Here is a 27,268-nt window from a genome sequence, read left to right on the forward strand (position 1 = left end):
AATTAAACACGCAACTAGATCTAATTCTGAATGGTCTACTTTTTTTCCCCAGTGGCCTGTCTATTCATGCAACAATACCAATATGATTTAAATAAAGAAGTTTTGGAGCCAAGATTCTCAACCTCTGCAGTATTGACATTTTGGACTAAATCATTCTTTTTTGGAGGGGGGTATTCTGTGCATTGTAAAATGATGAGCATAATCCTTGGCTTCTACTCACTAGATACCAGCAATAAACCCCTACTCCCATCCCAGTCCCTAGCTGTGATAATCAAAATGTCTCCAAACACTGCTGTGTGTTCCCTGGAGTGTGGAGAAAAGTTGCGAATCACTGCTTTGGAGTATATTTTAATACCTGGCAATACTACTATTGGAGGAGGTCACCAGGAGGTTATGACCACGGGTTGACTCGCGTCCTGGACCCCGGGGGTGATCAGAGGTTCCCCGCCCCCTCCCCTGTACTTGAAATGTACCAGGTGTGTTTTGCCCGCCATGCGGACAGCCAGAGGCATTTTCAAGGAGGCAGCCTTGAGAGAACAATGTGTTGTTGAGACCTTCTGGACACTCTATATGACGGAACTCCTTTAAGGTTGCTGTGTGAATGTTTAAGAGTCTCCTGGAGGGTTCGGAAATCTACTTGCCCGGCGGCGTCCAAGACAAGTCTCGTAAGTCCCCTTCTTACAACCACCACCTACCGATCTGGAGCCACCTGCCTCTGCCTCCTGTCTCTCCTGGGCCTCCCTGTATGGGGCCAGTTTGCAAACCAACAGCCGCCTGGCCACATGGCTCTTCTTATTCCTCTTGCTTGTCTAATTCTCCCCAAGCCTTTCATAACCCGCGTGTCTAGTTACAGAAAAAAGCCTCAGAGTATTTCTGTTGGGATGGCATTACATGTGTAGATTAATGAAGGGAAAAACTAACATTTTTCTGAAGTATTCCTATCCAAGAACATGAATATTTATATTTATTGCTATTATAAAAATAGTCTGTACGCAAGCAATGGATTTGGTGTGTTAATTTTAAAACTCAATACTTGCCTAATTTTTTAATTGTACTATTTTTTCCATTGCTTACTTTGGGTTTTCAAGTTATATATATACATATATATACACATATATGTATGTACATATATGTGTATATATATATATGGTCTATAATAAAACTATCCAATAGAAGTTTTGTAATGATGGAAATGTTTAATATCTACCTCATCCAAAATAGAAGCTACCATCAACGTATGGTTATTAAGCACCTGGACTGTGGCTAGTGTGACTGAGGAACTGAATTCTAACTTTCTTTTACTTATAATTACTTTATTTTTTCCATTAAGAAAACCCCATTTTTATTATTAAACTGTGTAGTACAAACCGGAAAAGTAAACAAAAAACTGACAGTACTTACTTTAAAAAAAAATTTTTTTTAATGTTTTATTTTATTTTTGAGACAGGGAGAGACAGAGCATGAACAGGGGAGGGTCAGAGAGAGGGAGACACAGAATCTGAAACAGGCTCCGGGCTCTGAGCTGTCAGCACAGAGCCCGACGCGGGGCTTGAACTCACGGACTGCGAGATCGTGACCTGAGCCGAAGTCGGCCGCTTAACCGACTGAGCCACCCAGACGCCCCTAACAATACTTACTTTTTAAAAACATGTTTTATTTTTGAGAAAGGGTGTGAGTGGGGGAGGGGCAGAGGGGGCCAGAGGATCCGAAGTGGGCTCTGCACTGACAGCAGGGAGCCAGATGCAGGAGCTTGAACTCACAAATCGTGAGATCATGAACTGAGCTCAGTTCGATGCTCAACCGACTGAGCCACCCAGATCCCCCAACAATACTTATTTTAAATGTAAATAATCACATGTCACTGTTGGCTACCATACTGGACAGCACAGGTCTTTATAGTTCTTGCTCTTTAGTTTTATTTTTTACGTAATCTCCACACCCAACGTGAGGCCTGAACTCACAACCCCCAGATCAAGAGTCACACGCTCTATAGACTGAGCCAGCCAGGCACCCCTACTTTTTGCTTTTTGCATTTTAATCTATGTGTCTTGAGTGCTAACTCTGTATCTAATTGTATTGACTAATACTTCCAACACAATATGAAATAGGAATGGAGATTGCAAGCATCATTATATTGTTTCTGAATTTTTCAGGAAAAGCCTCTAATTCCCCACTAAGTAAGGAAAATGCTGATATTGTGTGTGTGTGTGTGTGTGTGTGTGTGTATAGTTCATATTCAGGAAGTATCCATATATCAATACTTGAGTATTTTAGAAAGAACGGGTATAAAATTGGTCAAATGTCTTCTTTACATCTACAGAGATGATTATATCATTTTCCTTTCTAGCCTTATACAGGTGATAAATTTTGGATTTTCTTTTTTTTTTCCCCCAACGTTTATTTATTCTTGGGACAGAGAGAGACAGAGCATGAACGGGGGAGGGGCAGAGAGAGAGGGAGACACAGAATCGGAAACAGGCTCCAGGCTCCGAGCCATCAGTCCAGAGCCTGACGCGGGGCTCGAACTCCCAGACCGCGAGATCGTGACCTGGCTGAAGTCGGACGCTTAACCGACTGCACCACCCAGGCGCCCCTGATTTTGGATTTTCTAATACTGAGCCACTCTTGCGTTTCTGAGATAACCTGCACTTGGTCATAATGTATTATGGTTTCCTACCTATAAGCAATATTGAATACTCAACACTCTCATTTACCTTTTCTTTTTTCTCCTCAGCTGCCCCACATCTGATTTTAGGTTTGTTTAGTCCTGAGACCACTAAGAAAATCAGCAAGCTTAGTCTACTTTTTACATAAAGTCCCGATTCTTCATCATTAAAAATAATTGTACTATATTTGTACTACAACACATAATCCCTGATAATTGTTATTGATTCTTAATACTTCAAATTAAGTATATGCTTAATGCTTACCACCAATCATTATGTTAAAGTCCTTCCACTCTTATTTCTTGTCTGGAGCTCACTTTAGTACTTTTATCAGAAAGAGATCTATCTATCATCTATCTATCTATCTATCTATCTATCCATCCATCTATCATCTATCTCTTTCGGGTTCACTGATCATTTTCCCTGTCATCTCCATTCTTCTACTGAAGCTATCCAATAAATTTGATATTTGAATTTATATTATAGGAATATATTTTTATATTGAATTTTTGTTTAAACATCCGTTTGTTTTTCTTTTACATTTCTGTCAATTTCCTATATTTTTATTCCCTGTGAGAATGATCCCTGTTGCCTCATTCGGCATAGTTATAATAGTGGCTTTTAATTCTAGCCTGAGGATTCTGACACCTTGGTCCTCTTGGGGTTGGCATCAGTTGATAGCCTTCTCCCTTTAAAACGGATCACATCTTTTCTGGCTCTGTGTATGTAGAGTAATTTTCCATCGGGCCCTGGACATTGTGGATTCTGTCATTTTCCTCCAGGTCGTTGATATTTATGTTTCAGTAGGCAATTAATGGTTCTACTAAAACTGCAAATTGTCAACACCTGGGTTGGGTGATGTCTCGGCTCTCGGTTCAGAGGGACTCCAGTCCGTTTTGCACATGTGTGATCCCAGGGTGAACCAGAAACTTGGCAAGTTCTCACGGCCACTTTGGGGTCCTCGATCATCTATGGGGTCTCTCTTAACTCTGAGGAAGCTCTGCTTGCCCCGAGACCCCTTCCTGCCCGACCGGAACAAGGGGGAGCCCTCCATCTGAATTTAAGCCTTCCAAGATCTGCTTGCTGCGGCTTGTTGACTTTGGTGTTTTGTTCAGCATTTATCTGAAGAATGCCCAGGGAGGCTGTAACTCCATCATGTCCAAAGCAGAACTTTCCTGGAAGGGTTCGTTGATGTGCTGGCTTTCTGAGCTTACGGAGGTTGGATTCCTCAAGTATCATTAGACATGGTTAGACCTTATCCCACCCCAGTCTCCACATCCACTCATGAACTGAATCCAGTACAATCCTTTATGGTTTGGGTTGCTGTTGTCAGCAAGAACCTGTGGATGATTTGGGGGTCCTCCTATTACCAGGGTTGTCAGATGCCACACTGCTTCCTTCGCTTCATCCCATGATTGATGTAGATAATCCATGTGGACCTTGCAGGTTTGGGGGACCTATCACCCAAGGTAGGACTGTTGTAACACGAAGTAACAGACAAGGGAAATTTATTCTCACAGTTCTGGCAGCCAGAAGTCTGAGATCAAGGTGTTGGCAGGTCTGCGCTCCTCTGGAGGCTTCCATGCTTCTTCCTTACTTCTGGTTTACCCACAGTCCTTGGTGTTCCTTGGTTTGTAGATACATCATTCCCATTTCTACTTCTGCCATCACCTGGCCTTCTCCCTGTTTGTCTTCTGTGCGCCCAAATGTCCCTTGCTTTGGAAGGATGTCAGTCATTGGATTAAGGCCCATATTAATTCAGTATTACCTAGTCTTAATTTGACTGCATCGGCAAAGATCGCATTTCCAAATAAGGTCAAATACACCGGGGTTAGGACTTGAATGTATCTTTCGGGGAATACAATTCAACCTACAACAGGTGATTTGCCCCCAAGGGATTATAGGGCAAGTAGAAGGGATGGGGATAATTTGTAATCTAGTTGTTTTTATAGTAAATATATTCTAACTGTATAGAATTAAGTGACTTGGGTAACATCACATACATGGTAAAATAGAATCCAGTCCACAACATTCTTCTATGCGTTAAATAGTAAGTTTTACTTAGTTGTTTCTTTTAAAAATGAGAAACCACTAAAACAACAATATTGAAAAACTTTTAAAGGAGAAACATCATTCACTTCCCCTACTCTCCTAAGACCAAAAAATATCCTCTCCATCTTTTCCATATGCGCTAATATTTTTTACATGTTTGTAAGAAATCAAGTTTGCTAACTTTTAAATAAAAATACTCAGCATAAATTACATAAAATAAGGAATTCTGTTACAAGAAATGTAATTGCTTTGCATTTTTCACTTAAAATGAAATCCATAATATCCAAGGGAATTTTCAAGATCTTGTCAGCTACTTTAATCTTCCTTCAGGAGTTGCTGATATTAGTCTAACTGCTCTGTTTTCACAAAGGCCCAGTATGTGATTAGGTACCAAGCGTGAAGTGTACCTGCTCAAGCTAATAATTAGGCCTCGAACATTATTATCAGCCATTTCGTTAATCTCCATGAGTTTAGGATGTAACAACTATAAACTGAGTAAATAATTTCTGTGACTAACTGAGACTCATGATGCATAGGCTACCATCAAAATCTCTATACATTTGATACAAAAGATTATTGTCAGTTCAGACACAAATGCCCGAAATTAAATCATCCATTGGTGTAGCACAGAGGCAGATGTGTATAGTAGCTAAGAATGAGCTTTGACTTTAGAACAAAGTGGGTTTGAATCTTGAGTTCTTGTCTTGCTGGCTGGTGAAAGCCTTAAATCTCTTTAAGCTTCAGCTTCATTATGCATAGTGGAGAAAATACACTTAATTCGTAGGCCCTTGAGAATGTTAGAAGATCAAAAAAAAAAAATGTCTGACACTTAGGCCTTCAGTAATTGAATTATTCAATGGGATGTTGAACTGAATATTGAACTATTCAATTGTTGAATAAATATTCAAAGAGGAACGGGTCTTACAGAGATATTATGCTATGAAGCATGCTGCTAACGTAACTGGTCTGACTCTGGTTGATTCTCGACTGTGACCACACTCCAGTCCACTTGGTTGTAGCATTTGCTTTTAAAAAAAACCTGAGGGGACCCCGGTGGCTCGGTCGGTGAAGTGTCTGACTCTTGATTTCGGCTCAGGTCATGATCTCGCGGTTTGTGAGATTGAGCACTGACAGCACGAAGCCCGCTTGGGACTGTCTCTCTCCTCTCTCTCTCTCTCTCTCTCTCTCTCTCTGCCCCTCCCCTGCTCATGCTCCATCTCTCTCTTTCAAAATAAATAAATAAACTTGAAAAAATATTTGAATTAGCACTTTTAACTCATGACTTTATCATGGTAACAGGAATTAGTACTTATAAATCATAAAACTCAAAACATAAAATAGGCTTATAGAGTTTACTATGCATTTAACTTTAATATACGTTTAAATATGGAGTGACAAACAGTATGGTCCAGAATTTAATTCCAACCTTTCCCAGATTAAAGTTCCGGCAGATGAGGGAAATGCTTTGAAAATGTGCTAATCTTCCTCTTCTCTCATGGTCCGGGCCCTGGGCCTGTGCTGTCTCCTTGTTTACACGGACCTATGACCGGTTTGTCATTGCTTGTTCCAGGAATGTGCATCTCAAATCGCAGTGACTCAAAGTTCATAACACAGTCTTGATTGATGGCATTTGTTTTTTTGCACCGTGTTTCTGACTTTCTTAATAGGTTCATTGTGTTTACATTTTTTTTTAAACATTTATTTATTTTTTTTTGAGAGGCAGAGAGAGACAGAGTGTGAGCGGGGGAGGGGCAGAGAGAGAGAGGGAGACGAAGAATCTGAAAGCAGGCTCCAGGCTCCCAGCTGTCGGCACAGAGCCCGATGTGGGGCTCGAACCCACGAACCGGGAGATCGTGACCTGAGCCGAAGTTGGACGCTCAACCGACTGAGCCACCCAGGCGCCCCTAGGTTCAAGCTGTTTAGAAATGAGCTCCTCCCAGCTGCCTGATGCAGGTGCCTTTGGCCTTTTGTGTGCTCATTCACCCAGACTGAAGGTGACATTGAGGAAGACTTCAGAGAGGTTGTTCCATTTTGGCTGAATCCTGACAGGGAGACCCTGCAATGGGGAGGGCATCCCAGGAGCAAGGAAAAGCCGCAGCGTGTTGAGAACACATTCCGTTCCGACCAGTCGAGTCAGTGAGAAGAGTGGCAATAGATAAATCTGGGCAGGAAGCCAGCTTAGGCCGAGTCTCACATACCAGGCGAAAGAGTTAGAATTCCACACTCCAAGTGTAGGTGTCCAGGGTGAGGAACCACGGGCACACGCAGTGGCTTTATTTTGTCATTCACGCTATATTTGCAATGCAGCAGCCAGGCAGATAATGGACTGTGACAGGGTGGCAAGAAGGAGCATCTTAAGTATTCTTTCTTCACACCCTGCATTTCCTCCTCAACACGCTGCGGTCCCCTTGTGCTCCACCAACCCCTTCAATTCCTCTATTCCAGCTCTCCGCATGTCTCCCTTTATCGCAAGCATCTCTCTCAACTGTGCTTATGTATTTACATGCCTGTGTCCTCTACTAGATTGTAAGCTTCTTGAAGGCAGGGACAGTATTGCACTCACTTTGTAGGCTCAGTATTTAGCCCGATGCCTAGAAGAAAGTAAGCATTCAATAAATTCCCTATTGCACTCATTCAGTATTTACATTTTTTTTTTTTTAACGTGTGTTCATTTTTTTTTGAGAGACAGAGACACAGCGCCAGTGGGGTCGGGGAAGAGGGGGAGGGAGGCACAGAATCCGAAGCAGGCTCCAGGCTCCCAGCTGTCAGCACAGAGCCTGACGCGGGGCTCGAACCCACGAACTGGGAGATCATGACCTGAGCCAAAGTCGGATGCTCAGCCGACTGAGCCACCCAGGGGCACCACATTCATTCAGCATTTAATGACTGCCTACTAGGTGTTTCCCAGGAAAACTGCTAAAGACACTGAGCGTGGCACAGTAAATACAACAGAGAAAAATCTCGGTCCGCATGGAGTCTGCCTACTCATTCTGAGGGTCACATGACAGATTAGGAAGCGAGTAAATAAACGGGTGAAAATTTACTATGTCAGATAATGATAAGGGCTGTGGAAAAAAATCAAGCACGGGAGATGAATGGAAGGGGTGATTTTAAGTAGGGTGATCAGAGAAGACTTTGCCATGACGCCGATATTAGAATACAAACTTGCCAAACAAGGGAGCAGCTGAGGGGCAGGCAGGGACGTCTAGAGTTGGGGGAGCAGGAGGTGATCGGGCAGAAGGAACTGACAGAGGAAAGCCCTGAGACGGGCCTGCCAGGTGTCTAAGGACTAGCAGAGGCCAGTACAGCCGGACTTCGGCTTCTACTCTGAGCGGATTGGGAAGCCACTGAAGGACTTTGAACACAGGAGTGACACGAGCCGACTTCTAATCAGACATGACAGCTTTGGCAGCTGTGCTGAAAACAGCCTGAAATGGGGCACACGTGAAGGGGAGAGGTGAGGACTGGTGTGGCATCGGGGATGTGGAAAGAGGGGCAAGACGTGGCACAGTTTGAAAGTGTTTTCTTTTTTTTTTTAGTGTATTTATTTTGAGAGAGAGAGAGAGAGAGAGAGAGAGAGAGAGAGAGAGAGTGTGTGTGTGTGCAGGGGAGGGGCAGATAGGGCAGGTGAGAAGAATCCCAAGCAGGTTCCACGCTGTTAGTGCAGAGCCTGATGTGGGCTCGACCCCGTGAACTGCGAGATCGTGACCTGAGCCCAAATCGAGAGTCAGACTCTTAAGCGACGGACCCCCCAGGCGCGCCTGAAGGTGGTTTTATTTAACTGGGCCTGCTGGGGGTTGACCGGAGGAATCAGGGAATGAGAGGGGCTAAGAGAGTCCTCAGTTTTGGCGTGGGCAACTGGAAACACGGGGTTGCAATTTACGGAGATGTGTTGGGGGACCATTTAACTCCCTGTCAAATTATGACCCTTTTGAGAGTGAAAGGGTTGCCCTAGAGTTGGGAAAATGGGTGGACCGGGACTGTCTTGGAGAATCTGTTTACCCTGGAGTCGTGGCTCTCAGTCACAGGTGGTTTTGCCCCCAAGGCAACATTTGGGCCGTGTCTGAAGACCTTTTTGGTTGTGAGAACGAGGGGGGTTGCTACTTCGGCCCAGTGGGTAGAGGCCAGGGATGCAAAGGACAGCGCCTCTCGAGAAAGAATGATCTGGTCCAAAATGTTAACAGTGCCAAGGCTGACAAATCGTGCCCTAGAGATAGGGAAGAGAACAAGAAGGCCAGGATTGCTGACATAAAGAGAGATAAAGATCAATGTAATCAAAGAGATATGTTATGAAGATGCTTCTTCATTCGTTCATCATTTCTATCCAGCCATTTACCCAAAACAGCATATACCTCTGAGCACAGAGGAATATTTAGAAATTACACAATTAAAAGCGTCTACAGGCCTAATTAGCCTTACGACCAGGGTTTTACTGGGACCCTCACCCACCCACTCCTTGGCTATCCTTTCTTTGACCAAAGGCTTGGTTCAGCTACGTCACTGGTGCTGATGGCTTCTTGGATTTCCAAAGCATATATGAGAAAAGGAAGTTCGAATGCAATTATAAGAAGATGATGGCCACGATCGCTACCCGTCTAAAGACGGCTAGCTGTATGTGATTTTATAAGCAAAGTTCTTCCTATTCACAACAGACAGGCGAACCTCGCAGAAAGAGCAAGATTGTCAAGTGAGATATCTGAACTCATTCTTCTCCCCAGTCCATCTTTTCTCCAAGGCAGAATGAATGAATGAATGAATGAATGAATGAATGAATGAAAACACTATTAAAATGAGTAACAGAACTCAAGGGGTTGACTGCCAGATCTCTGTAGCCATCCTCTCCCCCTTTTCATCTGTGTGGACCATTTCTGAAATTATAACTAAGCCTCCTACTGGCCAACCTAAAAGCATTCTTGTAGTCCCAATTTAGGCTCTTATAGTTTAGTCATTGAATGAGGAGGGGTCGTGCGACTCCTGCACGTGGATATATCTGAACAAGCATGTTGGTTTCTGAGCAGCTAAAACCTGAGAGTGAACATCCCAACTCTTTTTTAACATTATTTTTAAAGTTTATTTTTTTTTTTTTTATTTTGAGAGAGACAGAGAGCACGAGCAGGGGAGGGGCAGAGGGAGAAGGAGAGAGAGAATCCCAAGCAACCTCTGCACTGTCAGGGTGGAGCCTGAGGTGGGGCTCGAAGTCATGAACCGTGAGATCATGACCTGAGCTGAAACCAAGAGTCCGACGCTCAACCTACTGAGCAACCCAGGTGCCCCAACAGTCCAACTCTTAAGCTAATAAAGCAAATTAAAACTTTCAAACTGGCCCTAATTTTCCACATTCAGGTCTAAGAGACCAGGGTTTGTGAACTCAGACCCTTTCCTGTCTTGATTTTCTTCTGTGATCTTAGAATGGGGACCCGGGCTTTTCTGTCTGTGTCTAAATACTAAGAGGGTGCCCAAAGGTTTTTCTTTCGGTAGACATTCTATTAAGGCTTAGTTTTGTGCTATCCCCAGGCACAAGAGGGCATTTACAGCTATTACATAACTTGAAACTGGGTAAGGGTAGAGTGTATACACATTCAGAACTCTGCCCTGTTTGTGGAATGTGAAGAAACAAGTTTAAGCAGGACTGTGCCCCCAAAGATGGGGAAATTTCAGGGGGAGTGCGGGGAGAGAGTAATCAGCCGATCTTTGTGCCCTGTTCATTCAGATTAGGTTTCATGAACGGGGAGAAAAGCTGCAAAGTGCCTGTGCCTCTTGCAGTCCATGGATTTCCACTGTGGATTATTTGTCAGGTAGCTACGAAGGGTTTGAGCACGGACGCTATCTGCCGTGAGGGAAATAGTTCTCTGGCAAAGCACCGTTCGTGCAATTAGAAAACAATCGAAACCATGATAGTCAACGCTCAAGGAGCAATCAGATGAGCAAAGATACAGGGCTACTTCCGAACCCTGGGATCCCCTCTGGTGGCATATCGTGTGCACAAATGCCTGCCATGGTCATGGGGGGGCATCACGGGAGGAGGGTCCGGATGGGAGGCATTTCTACTCTCAGCCCTGCACATCTCCCCAAAGTAAAGGAAAACCAGCAAAATGGCTACCTGTTGCCAAAGGGATTGATCTATTGTCTTCACTCGACCTTTTCCTCACTTGTATTTGAAGGTAACAGGTGGTTCATTTCAGTCACACAGAGGTCCGGTCGGATCCTGAAACCTAGATGGAGGATCAGCAGCAGATCAATCGGATATCTGTTTTCCCAACAAGAAAAGATACTCGTGTTCAGAAGCTGATGTCTAAGGCCTTTCGGCCCTCCATCGTTCACAACACTCACTGACACTTAACTACTTGTCGATGCTTGTTAAGAGCTGCCTGCATTTACCTTCTGAATCTCGGAATAAAAAATATCCACCGTGGGCATAATTTCTGAGACTCAACATGGAGACTCTGTAAATCTAGCAGACTTCGTTATCTAAATGTAACAACATGAAAATATATATATGTATATTTTTTGCATTTGTAAAATTCAAGAGGTGCTCATAACCTTCAGGGAAATTGGTCTTTGTTCTTGGAGTATCACAAGTACATTGCATAAATTGCCTGTGCCAATGAATACAGAAATAGAACTAAAGAGTGTGCACATATATAGCATCTTGAAAAATGATTTCATATTCCTTGTTATTCTGCTTCCAAAGCATTCTACAAAATTGATTGAGGAGATAACTGGAATATCATCTACCACAGTTCAGCTCTTCATCCCCCTTATGACTTATTTTTAAAATGCTGTTTTTAAGACACAAGGCTCAGTTCATTTTTTGGGAAGGTACACGGATAGATATTCGCTTAGGCTCTTGTTATAGAAACTTTGTTGTTTTTTTTTCTTTGAAGGCATCTCGGTCACTGTGAACATGAAATCTAAAATAATGCCTTATTTTCTTCACAATAAGAACCCCAAACCAGCATTGATCGTAAATTCCTAAAGTAATTCATCCAGATAAATTAAAGTTAAAAGGTTAAATGCATACATCCTTAGTCAGGCCAAAAACTTAGCTGCAGAATCCAAAATAAAATTGTGGCACTAAAATTGTGGAAAGGAAGCAATAGAACATACTACCTGTAGGCTGGCTTTTTAATTTTTCTGAACACTTATTAAAACTCAATATAATCCTATTTATCCTTTTGAGGCCCTGCAGATTCTTACTGGATGACTTTTCATGTCTGGACTTCTCTTAACATTGCTAAAGGAAGAATATTTTTTTTTTATGTATGTTTTTCAACTCATGATGGAAAGTAAGTCTTTCAGATAAAAAAAGTTTGTAAAGTTTTGTTTTCTGGCTCTTTTCCTTTATCCCTGCCTGGTTCCAAACAGTTGATGCAGATCCTTTTGATAAGTATTCAACAAATTATTTCAAACATAGCAATTAATGAATTAATTTCTTTAATAAATTAAATTTAAAATGCATTTCTTTAATAATAAATATTTCATAAGACTTACTTCTTTTTAAAATTATTACTATTATTATTATTATTATTATTATTATTATTTTGTTGAGAGAGAGACAGAGCGAGCGGGGGGGGGGGGGGGCAGAGGGAGAGGGAGAGAGAGAATCCAAAGCAGGCTCCGTGCCCAGTGCAGAGCCCCACGTGGGGCTTGATCTCAGCACTGCGAGATCATGACCTGAGTCAAAGTCAAGAGTCAGACGCTTAACTGACTAGGCCACCCAGGTGTCCCAGAATTGTTCCATTTTAAAATAATAATAACAATAATAATAATAATAGGGGCGCCTGGGTGGCTCAGCCCGTTAAGCGTCCGACTTCAGCTCAGGTCATGATCTCACGGTCCATGAGTTCGAGCCCCACGTCAGGCTCTGTGCTGACAGCTCAGAGCCTGGAGCCTGCTTTGGATGCTGTGTCTCCCTCTCTCTCTGCCCCTCCCGTGCTCATGCTCTAGTCTCTGTCTCAAAAATAAATTAAAAAAAAAATTAATAAATAAATAAAATAAAATACCTCCAATACATGCTCCAACCCCTTCTTTATTTAATTATTAGGCAACGAGGCCCAGGGAAAATATTTTGATTTTTAAAATATTTCTAATATAAATTTTTTTTTTTTAATTTTTTTTTTCAACGTTTATTTATTTTTGGGACAGAGAGAGACAGAGCATGAACGGGGGAGGAGCAGAGAGAGAGGGAGACACAGAATCGGAAACAGGCTCCAGGCTCTGAGCCATCAGCCCAGAGCCCGATGTGGGGCTCGAACTCCCGGACCGCGAGATCGTGACCTGGCTGAAGTCGGACGCTTAACCGACTGCGCCACCCAGGCGCCCCGTTTCTAATATAAATTTTAAAACTGAGCTAATTTAGTTAATTAACAACTTGATTAGCAAAAAGGCAGCACCACCAGTAAAGGTTACAAGAAAAAAGTTCATGCAAAGACAATGAATATCAGAATATAGAGATTAAATAAAAGGATTTAGAATATTAACGTCCTACAGCATGCAAATGATCGGAAAGAACCAAAATAATGTTATCAGTGTATTTCTCTAATAAGGAAAACCATATGATAAGAACTGGTCATTGTAGCCTTAGGATTCTTTCCACCTCTCATTAACTATACTATGCCCTCTGCTGTTTGCTTTGTTCATCAATGACATTATATAGCCAAAGGCCTACATAATTCATGCCTGGGCTCTTCAGTTGTCCTTAAAATCCACTCCACCCCTGTGGAATGGAATTATTTTCTCCATATGGCCTCCATTTCCTCTTAACAAGCATCCAACAGTGTTTTGATTTGCTGCAATAAAAAAATATTTCTTCTCCCTTTCCCTTCCATTAAACTAAGCATTTCTTTTCATTTATGTTGGCAGTAACATTTCTCTAATTTCAAAGCTTCCTTATTTCTCTTATCACTTGGTAAGACACATGTTCTTACGTCCCAATTCTCTTCCACTCCATATACAGTATCTTCATTCTCAAAGAAGGAGCCAATGCTGAGAAACTTAATAGCAACAAAGATAACCAAAAGCCACAATACCTAATAGCCATTAGCACATATCATGGACCAGACACTTCTTAGAGGCTAAAGTAGATTAGTTCACTTAATCTTCACAACGACCCCATGAGGTAGGTACTACGTGGGATAGTAAACTGAGGCATGGAGAAGTGATATTTAGCCCAACTCACAGAACTAGTCCAGACCCTTGAACAATATGGGGGTTAGGGGTACCAACCACCCCCCTCACCGATGAATGATATTTTTTTTTAAATTAAAAAAAATTATTAGGGTTTGAATTTTAATTTGGTGAAGTTAACCTACAGTGTTAAATTGGCTTCAGATGTATAATATAGTGACTCAACAATTTCATACATCTCCCAGTGCTCATCACAAGTGGATTCCTTAATCCCTATCACCTGTTTCACCTATTTGCCCACCCACCTCCCCTCTGGTAACCACCAGTTTGTTCTCTACAGTTAAGAGTCTATTTCTTGGTTTGCCTCTCTTTCTTCTTCCTTTGTTTGTCTTGTTTCTTAAGTTCTACGTATGAGTGAAATCATGTGGTATTTGCCTTTGTCTGACTTATTTCACTTAGCATTATACTCTCTAGCTCCATCCATGTCATTGTAAATGGGAAGATTCCATTCTTTTTTATGGCTGAATAATATTCCATGGTGTATTCCAGTGTGTGTGTATACCACATCTTCTTTATCCGTTCATCTATGGATGGACCCTTGGGCTGCTTCCATTATTTTGCTATTTGGCTACTATAAATAATACTGCAATAAACATAGGGGCGAACATACCCTTTTGAATTAGTGTTTTGGTATTCTTGGGGTAAATAGCCAGACGTGCGATTACTAGATTGCAGGGTAGTTCTATTTTTAAATTTTTGAAGAAGCTCCATAACTGTTTTCCACAGTGGCTGCACCAGTTTGCATTTCCTTCAACAGTGCATGAGGGTTCCTTTTTTCTCCACCTCTTCACCAACGCCTGTTTCTTGTGTTTTTGATTTTAGCCATTCTGACAGTTGTGACATGGTATCTCATCGTAGTTTTGATTTGTAGTTCCCTGATGATGAGCGATGTTGAGCATCTTTTCATGTGTCTATCAGCCATCTGTATGTCTTCTTTGGAAAATGTTCATTTATTCTGCCCATTAAAACTTTTTAAAAATGTTTACTTATTTTTGAGAGAGAGAGAGAGAGAAAAGTGTGAGTGGAGGAGGGACAGGGACAGAGAGAGTGAGGAAGACACAGAATCCAAAGCAGGCTCCAGGCTCTGAGCTGTCGGCACAGAGCCCGACCCAGGGCTTGAACTCACGAATAGCACGATCATGACTTGAGCTGAAGTCGGACGCCTACTGACTGAGCCACCCAGGCGCCCCTCTTCTGCCCATTTTTTTTTTAATTTTTTTTCAACGTTTTTTATTTATTTTTGGGACAGAGAGAGACAGAGCATGAACGGGGGAGGGGCAGAGAGAGAGGGAGACACAGAATCGGAAACAGGCTCTAGGCTCTGAGCCATCAGCCCAGAGCCTGACGCGGGGCTCGAACTCCCGGACCGCGAGATCGTGACCTGGCTGAAGTCGGATGCTTAACCGACAGCGCCACCCAGGCGCCCCAGTCTTCTGCCCATTTTTAATTGGATTGTTTTTTGGGTGTTGAGTTGTATAAGTTCTTTCTAATTTGAGTGTAGTTGACACGCAATGTTATATTAGTGGCAGGGAAATCCATGAATAACTTTTGAGTCCTCCAAAATGTAAGTAGTAATAACCTACTGCTCACTGGAAGCCTTACCGATAACATAAAGAGTCAATTCACACATATTCTGCATGTTATGTTTATTATATACTGTATTCTTACAATAAAGTAGGTGAGAGAAAAGAAAATGTTGCTAAGAAAATCATAAGGAAAATACATTTACAGTACTGTACTGTATTTATTGAAAAAAAAAATCCACAAACAAGTGGACCTGTGCAGTTCAGACCTGTGTTATTCAAGAGTCAACTGTAATTCGAAGAGCCTGGAGTCCAACCCAGCCAGGCGGTCTGGCTCCAGGGTCTGTGCTATAATCCTCTCACAATTATGGCCAACCTATATAGGTCTAGTGTAATCAAATTATACCTACGAACCACTAGAGACAACAGAGACTGCCTTGGTCATGGAAGCAACTGCTAGGGCTGTCTTAGTGTATCTGCTTCCATGGGATATTATATAGGAAAACAGCATCTTCCAATGCTATGTTCTTGAGATTTGACACCTTACTATCTCTACCAGAGTCCTCTAGACATAAACGGGGGGGGGGGGGGGCCGCAAAATTCGCATTTACTTGAATTTTTATTGCACCTAATGCTTCACAGTATTTACAGCCTCCATCACAATGAATGGTACCTCATCAGCTCAAGTGTCTTCAGTCCCCAACCATCAACTGTTGGGTTGAATAAAAAGAATGGTGATTATAAGTGTCGCGGAGATAACAGACACTTATCTACTCCTGTGCAGATGAGGCAGGGATGATCATGGTCTATGAAATAGGCCGGAAATTATTTCATTAGTTTCAAATTGATTACTTTGCTTTACGTATCAACTTAGTGTTTGAGGTATAAGTTTTAAGTAGATTAAATACACTACAAATTATCTGACTCCCTTTTCTTTTTCTTTTTATTTAGGTGTGACCATTTCCACTAATTCTCACAAAATATTTCCATATAATATAATTTTGAATTGGTCTGCCTTTTCCAACGTAGCCTGCTTTTAATAGAACACTTGACTTTAAGAAATATTCATCATGTTGGACTCTTCAATTAACATAAACTTGTTTTTATTTTTACATTTATTTATTTTTGAGAGACAGAGACAGAGCGTGAGAGGGGGAGGGGCAGAGAGAGAGGGAGACACAGAATCCGAAGCAGGCTCCAGGCTCTGAGCTGTCAGCACGGAACCCAATGCGGGGCTCGAACTCATGAACCGTGAGATCATGACCTGAGCCGAAGTCAGATGCTTAACCAACTGAGCCACCCAGGTGCCCCAACATAAGCTTTTTAAAAACAGGTAGGGTAGGTATTAATTTACTAATTCAAATTTCCTTCCTGAATTAAATGTGAATGGCTGAGAAAAAAAAACCCAGCAGGAGTCCTTAGAATCACTTTGTCATGTCACATCTGTTCATTCGTTACCAAAAGTGGGTTTGAGACAGAACACGTGGACCATACGATGTACAAGGACTCTTGAAGAGCACCATGAGCCAGTAAATTCCATATTTCAGAGTCACCCTTACCCTTGAAAAATAGTCCATGACTATTGGTTATATAAAGACCTGAGGTCGAAATCATGAAACATCTTTCTAGAACACAGGCTTTATGTCTCTGAGTTGGGAGGTGCATTAGTATGTTGGTAGCATCCAAATAGGTATAATGTATTTTAACTATATTTTGGAAACCTTTATTTCTCTGGTACTTCATTTTAAATATAACAGCAAATAGCTGGTGATGACCGTAGTCTCACCTTGGTGTTGCTCCCAAGTCAACATCCTGTAAATCGGGTCACTTATACTTGTGACAGTGGGGGTTCTCAGTCTACAAACTGCAACAGTGCCTTTGGCTCACGAGATTAAAATCGGAATCGACTTAACCCCTCCAGTTACAAGAATAAATGGAGCACCTCACATTTGAGGTGTCTTTTTGTTCACATCCTGCGAATTATAATAATTTTTTATCCTAGCTTAGAAGACAGCGAGATGTCATAAATACATTGTGCTTCTTTTCTGGAATCTACCTATAATGTCAGGAGCATTTATTGTGAATGCAGTTTCCCAAACTTCAAACCCAGATGCATTTTGGTTTGCCAGCTCATTAACATGGGCTAAGAACTCACATTACGATATACGTAAATCCTTAAAACTTTTTCTACCTAGTGTATTTCAGACACCTGCTGTGAGAAGCTCTATTTTACACAAAATTAATGAGTCATTAAAAGTTAAGAGCCAAGCATTATATTTTTTCATAAGGCACTAGCTGGATATATTAAAAAAAATCATCCAAATGTCTATTAAAAACCTGTAGAACGAGCTTCCTAAATCATGAATCGCATGGAAGTAAGATTAAGAAAATCATACCCAACATTTTCTACCATTTTCTTTGAGATATCCACCAGCATTCCAAAATTTACTCAGTGCCAGATGGCAGCATGCCCCACACTGATTGATACATGTATTTTGATACTTATTTGGATTAAAACAATCCAGAAACAACAGGATGAATACGGCCCTGTGAAATGGAAATCTCTGGGTGCCTTTCACAAATGGGCAGGTTTTTAGGTTCTCTTTATTTCCCGCCTCAATGTCAGTCAAGTAAGGCCGCTGGAAAGGAGCTCTAAAATCGACCTCCAAACAGTTCCAGGGGCGGTAGGTACAATCTAGTACATCTTGGCTGTTTCACTCCTTATATTGTAGGATTCAGAGTCATGAAAAGGCATGGAGCATGTGGCTCATGTTATTTACTCCATCATAAAGAGGTTAACCTTAACTCTCTTTATGGTAGGACGCACAAGCTATAAAATACCATGAGGCGCTCATTATATTCTCAAATAACTACTTTCTAATACTATACGATCACAAAGTACTTACAAAACACTATTTGGTTATAAGATATACTAATTTGAGAAATATATAGAACCCACTGTTTTTACGAATTTGGCTCACACACCAAATGATTAGTCTACCATCTCAAAGGAGAGGAAGTAAGGAAAATTAGCAGTATTTTCAACTTATCTCATATGTGCTGTTAATAACAAAGCATTTCCTTTGGACACTAATCCAAAAGGAACAATTTAAGAAAACGCATGTTGTCCATCTACAATTATTTCTACATCACTGTCTAGTTCAGAGAGCTTCTCAATAGTCTGTGGACTTTTGAACTTTTTCGGTAATTTGCATATATTGCTCCTCTAAAATATTTCCCCGAATGTTTTATAGTTTTGTACAAAGTGCAGCAGATAAGTATGACCTGAATTATTCAGGTATGTGACTAGAGCCCAGAAGCATCTATTAACATCAATGTAAACATATCAAGGAGTCTCGAAGGGCACAACACTTTGCCCTACCTCAGTATTTCAAACTCATCCTCAAATAGTAGAAGACTTACTGAATTGTCACAGTGCATTGACTAACGTACGGAGTGTAAAGGAGATACACAGCTTTATTGTGGACTTTGAGTCCTGAGTTGAGCTTGTCCTGTGAACAACTATTATAAAACGAGGCAAAATGGTACCAGATGACTGTTAACCTGAAAAAGGTACAACTTCTAGGGCATTTACTAAAAGTTACCTAGCTTAAGATGAGACTGGGTAGCTAAAGTAAGGGACTAGGGATCAGAAGACAAGGTTGTACACCTGCACCCAGGCTGTTTTAAATCCCATGTTTTTCCATCTTGTCCCAGTAAAGCAACAACGTGATTTGATGATGATAAACTGGGATGCCGGGATGACCCGCTTCAGCATCACTGTGAGGATAAAATGATATATGGTGGATGTGGAAAGAGCTTGTGAACCTTGAAATATTATAAAAATGTTACGAACATTACCCACAGGATTTTAAGCTTCTCAGAACAGAGATCGCACTTTTTCCATTTTCTTTGCTTTAAAAAAAAAAAAAAGTTTATTTATTTATTTTGAGAGAGAGAGAGAGAGAGAGAGAGAGAGAGAGACCACACAAGCAGGGGAGGGGCAGAGAGAGGGAGGGAGAGAGAGAATCCCAGGCAGGCTCTGCACTAACAGTGGGGCTTGATGCCATGAACCATGAGATCATGACCTGAGCAGACACCACGAGTTGGAGGCTTAACTGACTGAGCCACCCAGGCGCCCCTACTTTTTCCATTTCCTCAACCCACTGTGTTTGCCATAACTGTAAGTCTTAATGAAGGTCTATTACTTTTTAAAATGGATGTAATAAACCAGGGTGATTTTCTTTTCTTTCCTTCCCTTCCCTTCTCTTTTTTCTTTTCTTTTCTCTTTCCTTTTTCTTTTTTCTTTCAGGTCCCTGGGATAAATACATTTGTGAGATGTCATGTTTTATAGCTGGCGTTGCCTGTATTTTATATTTTGATGGTTCTTAATCCTCCTTTAGTACATAAACCTAGTATTTCAGCATCTGGGATTGGAACATCCCAAGAGATATGTAGGAAAAGGAAAATAGACGGACAAGCAGGGATACTCAAGGAAAACTGAGAGCTGATTTTTTTCTTACGGTACAAGATTCATGATTCTTACTGTAAATGCTCAATTTAATCAACCTATCAAGAAATATTTAGAACAGGCTTGCTATGTCATACAAGGACCTCCAGGGTATTCAAGGGTATTCCCAAGGACTTCCCAGTGTAATTGTGGAGTTAAGATTTTTGTATTAGGAACACTTCAAGTACACAGTGACTAAAAAATTGAATACCTTTGGAAATGCTTCACTTAGTACCAAGGGTTTATAGGAACACGCAGTCAAGACCAATTTGTAAAGCAGGGTCTGCCAACTTATTAAGAACCAGAATGAAGAAGTATCGTAGGTCTAATAGGCCAGATAGTCTCTATTTCAACTCCATTGTAGTTCAAAAGCAGCCACAGGCAATACATACCTGAATGGGCATAGCTGTGTTCCAATAAAGTTTTATTTACAAAAATAGCAGGCATGATCAATTTGGAGCAGGAAGCCATAATTTGACAACCTCCATTGTAAAGAAATTCTCCCAGCTCTCTATAATATAATAAACGTTCCATATGCGCCTTCCATGTCACTAGGGCATGCATCAGTCACCTTGGATCCTTTGTAATGTATTACCTTTGACAAGCGAAATGGTAGCTATGACAAGATTCTTCACTCCTTTAAGGTTGGAAATGATGGTGCAGTGCAACCATGAAGTTCTGGAGGAATTCTCTCTGGAAGAAGTTGCAAAGTGAAATATCTGGGTATCTGGGGGGCCAAGGTGCAGTTCTTTTTGAATCACTATACAATGCAAGTCAATAACTGATTAAATATGAAATTGACTAGGAGCGTTGCAACAAAGGAGTTCCAAATTTACGCGTAACTTGAACCTCACATACAGAGCGTAACCATTTATTTGGTTTCTGTAGAGCTCGGACTTGTTCAGGTTTTCCAAAGCCAAGTGGGGCAGGACCAGAGATATTATGCATGTGTGTGTGTGTGTGTGTGTGTGTGTGTATAAAGATAATGAGATCGACTGATTTGATTATGATGGAAAGAAGAGAAAAAGTATATGCATATGTTGGATTAGACATGCTTCTGGTTTTCTCTCTTAACAGGATGTGAAATATTTTTTGCACCCTGTATTACATAATCTAATGATTCAAAGCGGTTCACTATTGGCCAGTGCTTTAACACACTCCCTGGAGTGTTGAGCATGCTTTTAGGGTTAATACTAGGCTGGAATTGTTTTTATTCTTACTTTCCTAGAACCAACATCCTTTGTCCGTTTATGCTACTATTTCTGGCTAAGACTGAATACGGTTTTGGGGTGAGGCTGAAACGGCATCACACTGGAGCTCTAGAATTCTCCTTGACTGTTAAGAAATACTGAACAGTCATGGTATGCTTTTTTTTTTTTTTTTTTTTTGAGAGAGAGAGGCAGAGGGAGAGGGAGAGGGAGAATCTCCAGCAGGCTCCATGCTCAGTGCACATCCCAAGACGAGGATCGGTCCTTCGACTCTGAGATCATGACCTGAGCCAATATCAAGAGTTGGATGCCCCACCGACTGAGTCCCCAGGGGCCCGTGTACATTTTTTATTCAGTGAGAATGCATTCATGAGGACTCTGGATAGTCTGTTGGCATTTCCATTAGATATGTCACACTCTGTTATTTTAAAGGTTGTTGATAATAATGTGAAAATCTAGAATCTTAATAGGAGTCTTGAAGTAGTCAAGCATTTTTTAGATATTCATCATAATTAAATAAAAGTTGTTCTTCCTAGTGAATCCCTATGCTGGCATTTAACTCTTAACAAAGAATGCTAAGATAAGCGAATCAATCCATTTTAGGTGAATGCATTCAGGATGTGATAAATCCATCCACGCTTCAGATAAACAAGTATTAACTGAGCACTTATTATGTGCATGACATATATTTGATCTGGGGCAACATGATGAAGATGAAACTGCCCCCGCCCAAGCTTAGAATAAGGGCCAAATACAGACAAGTAAGGTCCGTCCAAGGGAGAAGGTTAGGAACGCTCAGGGAACCAAAGATTTAGCAGAAGAGATAAGGTTTGTACTTAAGTAATATTACTGCAAGATGGTATTGGATTTATGGCCCACAGGAGCTAACAGGTGCTATCAGAATGTAAAGGGGAGGATGTTCTTTTTAAGTCAGAGGGATGTGATCAAGGACAACTTCCTAGAGGAGGTGACCTTGGACCCTGAATGAAGGGTAGACTTTAGAAAAGTGAAGACTTTAGGTGGGGGCCAGAATAAGAATAATCCTGTTTTGGCCGGATTGCTTAGACAAAAGAATCGCAGAATATAAGGCTGAACAGAAACGGCTGCGCCATATTGGGGAGGGCACCGGAAGTCAGCTGAATCTGGCTCGAACTCACGGACCGCGAGATCGTGACCTGGCTGAAGTCGGACGCTTAACCGACTGCGCCACCCAGGCGCCCCCTTGATGAGTTTTCTATACAGTGCCATTAAATTGTATCTCGGTTTTGTTTTTATTTTCGTTTTTACTTTTTAATTTTTTTTTTCAACGTTTATTTTTGGGACAGAGAGAGACAGAGCATGAACGGGGGAGGGGCAGAGAGAGAGGGAGACACAGAGTCGGAAACAGGCTCCAGGCTCTGAGCCATCAGCCCAGAGCGTGACGCGGGGCTCGAACTCACGGACCGTGAGATCGTGACCCGGCTGAAGTCGGACGCTTAACCGACTGCGCCACCCAGGCGCCCCAAGGATTTCTAAAATTTCTACCATAATCATAATTCAGTGCGACACATTAATGCAGTAAAAAGAAAATTTGTTCTTCAAGCTATTGTACAGTTGCTTGTGCAGAACATCACCCGGTTCCTTAAACTAATCTGCCACATGTTTCTCCCCAGTATGCGTCATTATCTTTAATGTACCTATTTATCCTGTAATTTTCTAGAATCAAGGAAAGTGGATAGTCAGAGTTTAACTGTGACACCTTCTTTCCCATGTTTGACATCTAGTAGACACTGTTGAAAAACATTAATAAATGTCACATACACATGAGAATTGCTACCTGTAAGGCAATATCTCAAACTGTAATTTGAATATTTCTTATCTCATCTCTTAAGGGATATTGTCATGACAGTCATTGGTTGGCTTGCGGGCACAGAGGATCACGAACACTTAATTCCAATGTAAAAAAAAAAAAAAAAATAGAATGTGTGGCCACACTTCTCTTCCTTTAAATCTTTGGTGGTCTTAATCAGACACTGAACTGGGTTTACAGTCACGGGATATTAGAACTAGAATTTAGTCGGAATCTCTGTATGTTACTGGAACAAGAAGAGGTCCAGAAAGGTAAAGTGACTTGCCTTAGGAAGCACAGCTACCTTTTTCTACATCCAGGACTAGAACCCACATCTCTTAGATTCTAGTGTTTTCCTCACATCAGAAGTTACTCTTACCAAATCTCATTAACTTTATTTATTAATTTTTTTTTTTACATTTATTTATTTTTGAGAAACAGAGTGAGACAAAGCGTGAGCGGGGGAGGGGCAGAGAGAGAAGGACACACAGAATCTGAAGCAGGGTCTAGGCTCTGAGCAAGCAGTCAGCACAGAGCCTGATGCGGGGCTCGAACCCACAAACCATGAGATCATGACCTGATCGAAGTCAGACGCTCAACCAACTGAGCCCCCCAGGTGCCCCAAATCTCATTAACTTTAAATTAGCTTAAAAATAGAACGTCAGTAACTTCTCAAGGTGTTAACTATAAAACAGCATTTCTCAAACTCAGCCCTAACTGACGTTTGGACTGGATAATTCTTGGTTGCGAGAGGCTTCCTGTGCTTTGTAGTAGGACTACCAGCATCCCTGATCTCTACCCACTAGATGCCACCCTCAACCCCTGGTTGTAACAACCAAAAATGTCTCTCCAGGCATTGCCCAATGTCTCTGGGCAGTGGGGAGACGGTGGGGATGGGGGTGGGGGCAAAATCACCTCCGGTTGAGACACCCTATCCCCACCACTTTCTCCACCCTGCGTATTCTTCTAGAATAATTCTTTCAGAGCCAGTTTGACTTAGCCTAGGGGCATCCTTCCAAGAATCACACCTCTGGCCTGACAGCATTTGGCATTTCCCAGGTGTTCCAGTACCCCCCGCAGGTGTTATTATCCTTGGAATCTGGTTATTCCAGGCTGTCCATGATGACAAGTCCTTCCCCAATTTATTGCATTCATTATTTGAGTATGCCTTTGAGTGCCTATTATATGCTAGATACACGGCACTGGGAATGCAGAGATAAGTCACTGATCATCGGGAGTTCAGGCTCTTGGAGGAGACAAGATGTACATGAACACCTGTCAGCCCTGCGATGAGGATCAGGAAAGAGGTGCGTACTTGGAGCTACAGAATCAGCGAATGCACCTCCTTCACACTGAGGGCGGTCATCGGGTGATGGGTCACAGAAGGGACCCAAAGGAAATGCCAGCTAAGCTGATTTTTCAAGCTAGGTCACGAATGGAAAAAAGGCTTTCCAGGCAGAGGGATCAGTGTCTCTAAAGAAAGGACAGACGAACCTGGCTTCTGACTATAGCATCAACATTTGGTGGGGGGGGGGCGCCCGGAGAAATGAAGCCAGCAGGTAAGCAGGGGACAGGTCTCAAGGAGCCAATTATACGACGTCAAGGCGTTTGCCGTTGTCGTGATGGTAACTAGAAGCCGGGGGAGAAGGCAACACATTTGCTATTTTAGAAACATCGCAAGTAGAGACCACCTCGAGATAAACAGCTAATGCACTGTCTAATAAACGAACAACGTGCCAGATTTTGCTTTCACTTCCTCATGCCGCCATGAGAGGGATTCCCTTCCTAGGAGCACTGCCACAGACCGGCGAAAAGAGGAAAGGCCCACGACCGTACAGACGTCGTACCACGTCTTCCGCCACCCAGGACTATGGGCAGAGGAAAGCTTGGACCACCCAGGCAAGAAGAACTTTTCCTTCTGGAATCGAAGCCTTCAAAGACAGGCTGAGTTCCCCACGGAAATTCAAAATGTATGTTTCCCCAGAAAGAAAAAAAAGATGATACATTTTGCTATTTTAAAAAATTAATTAGTTTTTATTTATTTATTTCTAAGTAAAGTCAGTTATTTATTTCCGAAGTGAAGTCCAATGTAGGGCGTGAACTCACCACCCCGAGATCAAGAGCCGCGTGATCTACCAACTGAGCCAGCCGGCCGCCCCCGTTTTGGCATTTTTAAACATGTGGCTCAGCCAGTTTATGGGCTGCTCTCTGTCCAGTAGCTGTCCCAGGGCCTGGCACGTGGCAGGTACTCCATTCATGATTGCAAAGGTGAACTGGATGCATCGAAATAGATCTGCACACTCACATGCCTCTTGGTTACAGGAGACTTAGGAGGCAAAAATGCCAGTGCCACGCGGTGCCCAAATTATGTGTGCAAGAAAGAGAGGAAGGGACAGTAAGGATTCGCCTAGAAGGACAATGAATGATAGTGAGCTAGTAAGTCCCTGAATCTGCTGTTGCTCATGGGACAGAGATCCCTTTGTCTTAGGGACAGGAGCTAATAGGAACATGAAGTGACCTGGACGAATTCTCAATAATGTCAGGACAGGAAATCAACTTAGGGAAACTAACGTTCGTTGCATCACCTATTGCGTATTTTAAGAGTTGATTTGCTGGCTTGTAGCTTAAACATGGTGGCCTTCTCTCTGATTCATTCATTACTCAGAAGGCCCTGGCTTCCTAGAATTCCGAACACAGCTGCAATAGTTTTCATTAGCACTCATCAAATCTAGCTGAATCCTCTCTCAAAGTACCCTTGTTTATTTCCCACTACTGATCCGGCCTATCTCTAGACTCTCCCAGTTTCAACCCAACAGCGATTGCGGAGCGCAAATTTAAACAATGCTTCTTAAACAATGCTTTCATTCGGTTACGCCCCTGTTTAAAACCCTTTCACAGCCTCCCAAGTATCTGTCAGATAAAGTCCAAACCTCTAGGCCTGCCTTTACCATCCAGGACGGTCCTCACCTGTAAATTCTGTCCACCTCCATTTTTGTATCCAGTCAACGTCCGGATTGAGAGCAACTTGTTTTGCGAAGTGTTTGCCAGATGAGCAAACATTTCTAATAAATTGTAACTGAAAAACAAGCAGTGTCTTGCGATAGCAGAAGTAAGCGAGGCTGGATGTCACGTGATCACAACTGAGCCAATGGTTCTTGAAATTCGCTTTGATATACAAGCGCTTTGGACTACGAGCACGTTTCTAAAACGAATTATGTTGGCAAACCAAGGTTTTATGGTACGAGGCAACGTAGTATCCTTAGTGTCTCCTGAATAGGCTGTCCTCCTCTCTTTATTGCCTGTGGTTCACACCTCAGCAGCCTTAACTCCTCAACTTCTCCCTCTCCGTGTTGAAAGCACACTTCTGAGTCTGGTCTACTCCGGGAAGTAGATGCCTGGGCTCACTTCAGCCCATGTGCCCTCCCCTCAGTTCCCTTCTTTGCATGGAATCATTCTGTGCATCTCTGGCTTCCTTGGGAGAGGGGTGGCTCTACCACACCCCCTAGCCATGAGCAATACAGGACAAAGGGATGACCCAAGGCCCCAGAAAGGTGCCTGGCCCATCCCAGGAGCTCAACGGATACTTGTTAATTTTGTTGAATAAATTCAGGATATCTGGTTTGGTTAATTTTAGACTACCACCCACTTTCTCCGGTAGACCGGGGACTTTCCTCCTCCACCAGGTGAGAAAAAGCATCTAAACATTTTAACTTTGATAAAGTCAGTTGTGACACATAAAAGGCAGAACTTCCTCTTTAACCCTTCAAGAAATGAGAACTGTCCCCTCCCATTCCCGCCCACCCCCACTGATTTTCAGGTTCCTTGAAAGTAACCGACCTGGATCATTTCTTACTTAATACAACTTTTATATCTTCTCTGCAGTTGCAAAGGTAATCTTACCTCTAGCCGGCCAAATCACCAACCAATTCTCCATGCGAGAAAAATGTTTAAAAAATGGAGGTGTGGGGGTAAAACGTCTACAGGCGTCTACAGGGACATTACAACAGGTGCTGCCCTGCAAACACAAAACACCCAAGCCGACCTTCTCAGCGAGCCAAATGCTTTTCAGCTAACCTAATGTTCTTCAATTATTGCTTCAGGGGCTTTTCGGTAACAAAAATGCTCCCTCGCCTTGGCCCTGCCGTTTTGGGCCCATCCCTTACTACCGACTGCGTGTCTGACTTGTTTATCTGGGCGCACCCAGTCATCTCGCTCGGCGACCCAAGCGACCACGTTTCCTTAAATCAGAGCCCCGTGGACTCTGCTCGGAACTACATTACCCAGCGGCCCCCGCG

General features: G+C 42.3%; 1 long non-coding RNA gene across 2 annotated transcripts; it reads right to left on the reverse strand.

The window, feature by feature from the left end:
- Positions 1–5,875: 5,875 nt before the first annotated feature.
- Positions 5,876–27,198, reverse strand: LOC121015349 (uncharacterized). 2 transcript variants are annotated; one of them, XR_005783780.1, is made up of 3 exons: positions 26,874–27,198; positions 10,819–10,965; positions 5,876–5,909 (listed from the first exon to the last, which is right to left on the reverse strand). It is a non-coding gene; the product is annotated as an uncharacterized LOC121015349 (long non-coding RNA). The 2 variants fall into 2 exon arrangements; XR_005783779.1 differs by lacking the exon at positions 5,876–5,909 and adding an exon at positions 6,555–7,309.
- Positions 27,199–27,268: the final 70 nt, after the last annotated feature.

The sequence above is a fragment of the Herpailurus yagouaroundi genome, unplaced genomic scaffold (assembly GCF_014898765.1).
Source record: "Herpailurus yagouaroundi ecotype Mexico unplaced genomic scaffold, PumYag 206, whole genome shotgun sequence".
Lineage (NCBI taxonomy): Eukaryota > Metazoa > Chordata > Mammalia > Carnivora > Felidae > Herpailurus > Herpailurus yagouaroundi.